General features: G+C 44.5%; 1 long non-coding RNA gene across 1 annotated transcript; it reads left to right on the top strand.

Annotated features, from left to right (window-relative positions):
- Nucleotides 1–207: 207 nt before the first annotated feature.
- On the top strand, nucleotides 208–6388 carry LOC130030795 (uncharacterized). Its single transcript, XR_008793479.1, has 3 exons — nucleotides 208–397; nucleotides 2342–2490; nucleotides 6141–6388. It is a non-coding gene; the product is annotated as an uncharacterized LOC130030795 (long non-coding RNA).
- The last annotated feature ends 687 nt before the right edge of the window (nucleotides 6389–7075 follow it).

Below are 7075 nucleotides of genomic sequence, written 5' to 3'. Positions count from 1 at the left end.
CACAGCTTCTCAGCACCGAGGGTGCTCTGGGTGGCCTCTGACAGACAGCTGCTAGAAATCTGTTTCTTAACAGACTTCCTATGAAATATTGGCAGTCATTCATATGACTGAAAGAATCCTAGGCCTGAGAGAAATGTCATTTCCTTCAGATGATCTTTTTAAAAAATTATTTTTAAACTTTGAAACAGTGCAGAAAAGCCATCTGCACTCCTATGTCCATTGCAGCAGTCTTCACAATAGCCAAAATCTGGAAACAACTTAAGTGCCCACGAACAGACAAGTAGATAAAGAAACTATGGCACACTGACCCAGTGGGATATACTCGGCTGAAAGAAAAGATGAAGTCATGCCATCTTGTGCAACATCGTTGGATCTGCAGAGTATCGTGCTGAATGAAGTGAGTCAGAGCGAGAGGGACAGACAGAATGATCTCACTCACATGTGGCATATAAAGAAACATTGTAGGAGAGAAATGATGCCTGATGGCAGTAGAAATGAAGACCAAGAGACTGGTCCTGAGTAGGAAGCTTGCCACTGTGGTGAGGAGGCGGAGGGGCGGTGGTCAGGGAAGGGACCACTACAACGATGATAGAGGGAAGTGGTCACCCTAGATCAGGACTAGGTGCTGAGAGGAGGTCAAGTGACATGCATGGTACCTATTAGTAAGAGAATCGTCAGCCACTGCGCCTAACAGGGAAAAGAAAAAGACCAAAGTGCCTGCCACAGGAGCAGCAGGGGGCCGGGAGGGAGACTGGGGACACTGATGGAGGGAAGTGGACACTGGTGAAGGGGTTGGTGTTGGACATTGTATGACTGAAACTCAATCAGAAATAACTTTGTAATTCGTGATGATTTAATTAATCTTTAAAAACAATAATACACCCCAATTTGGGAGGAAGAGGGCTTTGGCCACACCTAGCAGTGTGAGGGCGCAGTCTTGGCTGGCATAAGGGATCACTCTTAGTGGGCCTCAAGGGAGCATCTTGGGTGCCAGAGACTGACCTGGGTTGCTGTGTACAAGGCAAATGCCTCGCTCACTTCACTATCTTCTCTCCTGCCCCTCCTGAGATGATCTGAAATTCACCCATTTAACCCAGACCACTAGAATCTTACTAGTATTTTCTATCAAACAACTCTATTGGTGATAGTTATATAGAATACAATGCCTTACATAACAACTGTAATCCCAGCTGCAAGAATTTCGTCCAGATCCCCCTAAGTTAATTCTCTCAATTTTTAAGTTTGCTCTGCAAGGATTTCACTTACCAAAATTTATTGTTTATAAATACTGACATACATTTTATGACATGTTTCTAATACCTCATTGAAAGAAACAATATATTATTCTCAATGGGGTAGCATTGACCTCCTGTTCTTTTACATGTTTCCAGAATTTATATATCCAAATGTTAAAGTAGAGCCCCCAAAATATCATCTTGGAACGCCAGCACTATGGTCCATGAGGAGAAGTCTCTGCCTACGCCCCCCTCCCCTGCCCCCGAAGTGGTCCTTTCCACCAGGCCAGTGCACCGCCATCTCCATCTCTCTGTTGAGCTCGGGGGCAAGTCTCTCCCAGTGATGCTCTGGTGACCCTGGATTAGAACACAGGCTCTGCAGGCTGAACCAAGTCTCCCCAGCTCAGTGGACTCTCATTTTTGCATTCTTGTTTTCTTTTCGGAAGCACACCTGGTGGTGCTCAGGGTTTACTTCTGGCCCTGTGCTCAGGGGTCACTCCTGGCATACTTGGGAGACCATGTGTAGGGCTGGGGACAGAATCAGCACTGAGGGTCGAAGTACATGGCCCTACATTGTCATTTTAAATTGTATTTTTATTTTATTTTTTGCTGTTTTGGGTCACACCAGGCGATGCTCAGAGTTTACTCCTGGCTCTCTGCACTCTGCTGTCTAATCCCTGGCACCACAAGTGATTTCCAGCTGCAGCACAGGGGTGAACACGTGTGTGAGCAGGAATACCTGGTGAGCACCATGACCGTGGCTGTGTGCAAGCCCCAGGCGGGACATGTGTGAATACCTCAGAAATACCTGATAGCACCACAACCATGATTGCGTGCAAGTTCCAGGCAGGATGTGTGTGAACACTACAACTGCCGTGCAAACCCTGACTGGCATCACCGCTGTGCACAGCAGCTGATTGTTCGAGTACCTCGACCTGCTGGGTGACCTGGTGAGCATCACAGATAAACCGGTGTTAGACCACAGTCAGGCACAGGTGCGACCCTGGGGTCAGAGCAACAACAAAAGCAGCAACAACAACAATGAAGGGAAGGGGGGAGGGAATAAACAAAGATCTTCAAAGTCTAACGTGAAAACATTCAAACAGGTGTCAAAGGAAGAGCTCAATAGCGGTGGATTTGGTTTACTTTGAAAAGCTAAATATATACCCACGAAACATGCACCGACTACAAAGAAAACTTGAGCAAATTCAAGATAGTATCATCAAAATGCTCTATCGCTCTCACTTAGGAGATGGTAAGGAAACAAGACGTTTTACATAAATGTATTTCCAGATATCTGAAGAGTATCAATTTAAGCAATACGTTTTTCATTCTGAGTTGTAAAAATTCTGAGAAAATTGTGTCTTTCCCTTTGTTATACAAGAAACGGTCACGGTCCTCCCGTTGTTCATCGATTTGCTCGAGCAGGCCCAGTAACGTCTCCATCGTGAGACTAGTTGTTACTGTGTTTAGCATATTGAATATGTCACGGGGAGCTTGCCAGGCTCTGCCGTGCAGGCGAGATACTCTCGGTAGCTTGCCAGGCTCTCCGAGAAGGGTGGAGGAATCGAACTCGGGTCGGCCATGTTGGCTGCATGCAAGGCAAACGCCCTACCACTGTGCTATCGCTCCAGCCCATACAAGAAACATAGGCAGCAAATTCTGTTCGTTTCTGGTTCAGTTTTACTTTATTCATTTATTTATCAAAGGAGGTTTGGGCCCCACCCACCAGTACTCAGGACTTACTCCTGGCTCTGGTTAGGGATCACTCCCAGAGAGGTTTGGGGGTTCATATGTGGTCCTGGGGATTGAGCCCAAGTTGGCCGTGTGTAAGGCAAGTGCCCTATCCACTGTTCTATCTCTCCAGTCCCTTACTTTATTATATATAATAGCTTTGTTGAGATATAACTCCATATGCCAAACACCTTGGATGTGTGATGCAATGTCTTCTTTGACGCACACAACACACATCACAGAAGTTATTTTTGGAACATTTTCATCACTTCTGAAGGAAACTCTATACTCATTAGCAGACTCTGCAGTGTTCCCTAAACCCCCAGACTTGCTAAACATTCTGTTTCTAGATACGCTTACTTGGACTTTTTATGTAAATGGAATCAGGTAATAGTGATCTTCCATAATTAACATGCTATCAGGTTGCATCTATGTTGTAGTGTGGATTGATGCTTTATTCTTTTCTATGGTCAAATAATATTTTACTGTTTGAATATATCACATTTTGTTTATTGATTCATGCTTCTGTTGATATTCACATTGTTTCCACCTTAGGGCTATCAAGAATACTGCTGCTACCAATATTTATGTTCAATTTTTGTAGATGTGTATTTTTATTTCTGTGGAATACCTAGGAATAGAAATTTCTACTCCAGGGGCTGGAGCAATAGCACAGAGGGTAGGGCATTTGCCTTGCTCATGGCCAACCCAGGTTCGATTCCCAGCATCCTATATGGTCCCCTGAGCACCGCCAGGGGTAATTCCTGAGTGCAGAGCCAGGAGTAACCCTTGTGCATCCCCAGGTGTGACCCAAAAAGTCAAAAAAAAAAAAGAAATTTCTACTCTATTCTTAAGTAATATGATGATCTCCCCCCCCTTTTTTTTTTTGCTTTTTGGGACCAACAGGCAGTGCACTGGGGTTACTCCTGGCTTTGCACTCAGGAATTACTCCTGGCGGTGTTCCAGGGACCATATGGGATGGGATGCTGGGAATCGAATCTGGGTCAGCTGTGTGCAAGGCAAACACCCTACCTGCTGTACTATCACTCCAGCCCTATATGATGACCTTTTAAGAAAATGCCAAACTTCTTTCTCCAAAGTTTCTGCATCATTTTATATTATCACCAAGAGTGTGTGAGGGTCCTAGTTTTTCCTCATCTTTGTGTTATATGCTATTTTTTCCTTTCTTTTCTTTTCTTTTTCTTTTTTTAAGGGGGGATCATCACACCCAGTAGTGTTCAGGACTTACTCCTGGCTCTGTATTCGGGGATGAATCCTGGTGGGGTTTTAGGGAACCACATACTGTGCTGGGGATTGAACCTAGGTCAGCTGAGGGCAAGGCAAACACATTCATCCTTGTACTATCTCTTGTTCTGGTTTTTAATTTTTAGCATCTGTGATAAATGGGTGTCAAATGGTATCTCATTGTGGTCATCAGTTTCATTTCCTTGATTAAAAGTTATGTTGAGCTTCTTCTAAGGCTTTTTGGCCATTTGACTATCTTTGGAGAAAATGTGTCCTTACACATTGCCTATTGTAAAATTGAGTGAGGACCAGAGAGACAGTTCAGCAGGAGAAGGGCATGGTTTTCATCCAGAAGGCCCCAATTTGATCCCTGGCACTGCATGGCCCCCCAAACTGAGAGTTAGCTCCTGAACATTACTGGGTGTGGCCCAAAAACTATACCCACACACAGAAAATAAAATAAAGCCCAGGTGTCTTTTATTGAGCTGTATGAATTCTTTATATAAGTCAGTCTGTTCTCTTCATGTGAACATCAGTGGCCGAAGGTTCTCCTTCTTTTGTCACACATGGGTGCAAGGTGAATTGCTTTATCTGAAAAGCACCATAATGCCGTTAAAAAACAAACAAACAAACCCAAAAAACAGCTATCAGAACATGGTCATAAAAATACGTATGTATACATGCTGCTGTGAGTTCCCCAGAATTCCCTGGCTTCCGTTGCTCTCACAATTCTAGGTCGAGACCAACTTATTCTGTGAATGAGGACACTAGGCTTTGAGGTAGCTTTCTGCTGGGTTTAGGCTCATTATAATGACCAGAAATCTGATTTCAGGAGGAATCACGTGTCATTTCCCATTCGTAGAAACTGTAAATGAAATAAAATGGAATTCACTGGGGCTTGAGGGAGGTAAGTCTTTCAGCGAAACCCCCAATAAGGTAGTCCTGGTAACCCGGAAGGCAGGAGTGCCCTCTAGGTCAGAATCTGCAAGCTGTTCTTGGCAATCCCTTCTCCCTGGTGCCATGAATCTCGAGTCTCCCTGTCACTGGCACAGTAAGAGCCACAATAGAGGAAGGGTCTGTGAAGCAGTGGGAGGTCTTCACATAGCTTTTGAGCTCAGGGCCAGGCGGGCAGTAATTGGATCTGATTGGTTTATCTTTTAGTTCTGCTGATGTGAGAGGGAAAAAAAATGCTTCTGTTTCCTCTTTACCCCTCTTCCCTCCTGGGTCGACCCCACCCTGCCCCCAGCTTGTGGTTAAACTGCCCAACTGCCAATTGAAACACACATTTCCCAGCAGGCCTTGCACCACCCAGTTGCCCCCGGTCCCCACCATTCATTCTGCAGCCCAGTTGAAAGTAGCTTGAGCATATCGTCTTCCAGAACTCAAGACCCACTGCAGGGCCTCTCCCCTCTCTCTCCCCTGACTGTGGCTGAACCTGCTACCACTTGACAGCAAACCACACTTGACACTGGGACAGGAAGGAGATGGGGCCCCCGGGCCAGGCCTCCACAGAAGACTGTGCTCCTGCTCCTCAGGGCTGACTGTTTCTAAGCACCTGCCCTTCTCGCCTCTCCTGGCATCTTGGGAGGTCCAGCAGGGGTTCCTTTGGAGGCTTCGTCCTCACTGAGTGAAGTTTCTTTTTTTTCCCCCTATGGGCTGAAAGGTACCTGGATGTCACAGGGCTTACACTTGATTCTTAAGCTGAATTTCTAGGAATGGGTGGGTGTGAAATGAACTGGGGAGCTGTTGACCTGTGCTCTGTGGCAATTTACACCTTGGCCCCTGCCAGGGCGTTTCTGTTACCGACACCTTCTCCCTGACATCCTGCCCCACATCCGCTCTTTGCCCTTGAGCTGACTTCCAGACCTCGCACTCTTCCCTGGTTGGGAATTTTCATCATAATTTTATTTTTCTTTCTCCTCCCAGATTGTGGTTAATGCTTATCCGATAGAACACCGCAGCTGTTGAGAAGCAGTTGGACTGCAGAACAAGCCAGTCTTCAAAGCCTAATATGAATCCCAAATTCTGAAATCCAAAAAGTGCAGGAAAACAAAGGATTTTTTTGATGAGTTTGGAACCAACTCATTGGGTTGCAAAACTTGACCTAAAGTGACAAAGGTCTATTTTGTTCACTTTTGTCTTTTGTCCACTTAATGTAACTATTCATAATTGTTGTCAAAATTGGAAAGTGTTGATTTTGAAGGGGAATGGTTCTAGACCTCATCGAATAAATTACATCAATGTAAACTACATTTGTCAACTATGAAATGTTATTTTTTTTTTACAATTTCTTACTTTCAAATTTTAAAATAAGGAATTTGGATCCTGCTCTGTAATATTACACACAAAAGAGGCATGGATAATTAATCGTGCTCATCCAAGCGACAGAATAATAACATGGAGCCAGGAAACATGTTAGATACAGAAAAAAATTCCAAGCTATAGTGAATGTATGGAAACTGGCAAAAGAGCATATGGAATCTGATTTCAGTGCTAAAACTTATAAAGGGATAGATATAGACAAAGGCCAGAATGTAATAATAGACCCTAAAGTTCGTGGTGAGCGGCCTGCATTAATATGCCGGATTTTCTTTTTTTTGGATTTTTCAGCAGATCTGTCATACTATCATAGTCATAAGAAAAACAACTTGTAATTGTAACTTAAAAAAAAACCCTAAAACTAGTGACTGTAGTTAAAATCGAGTTGATACTGACTCTTTCTCCTATGTGAGAAAAAACCTATGATCAATCTGTGCGATTTTCTTTCCGACAGGGGGCGGTAGCTGTGTCACAGGCATTGGGTGTCCTTGGAAGGCAGGGAGCAGGGATAGTCAGGCCTGTGCCAAGCTCTACTTCCTTCC

The sequence above is a fragment of the Sorex fumeus genome, unplaced genomic scaffold (assembly GCF_029834395.1).
Source record: "Sorex fumeus unplaced genomic scaffold, SorFum_2.1 ptg000044l, whole genome shotgun sequence".
In the NCBI taxonomy this organism is placed as follows: Eukaryota; Metazoa; Chordata; class Mammalia; order Eulipotyphla; family Soricidae; genus Sorex; species Sorex fumeus.
This window is presented reverse-complemented; position numbering and strand designations above follow the sequence as displayed.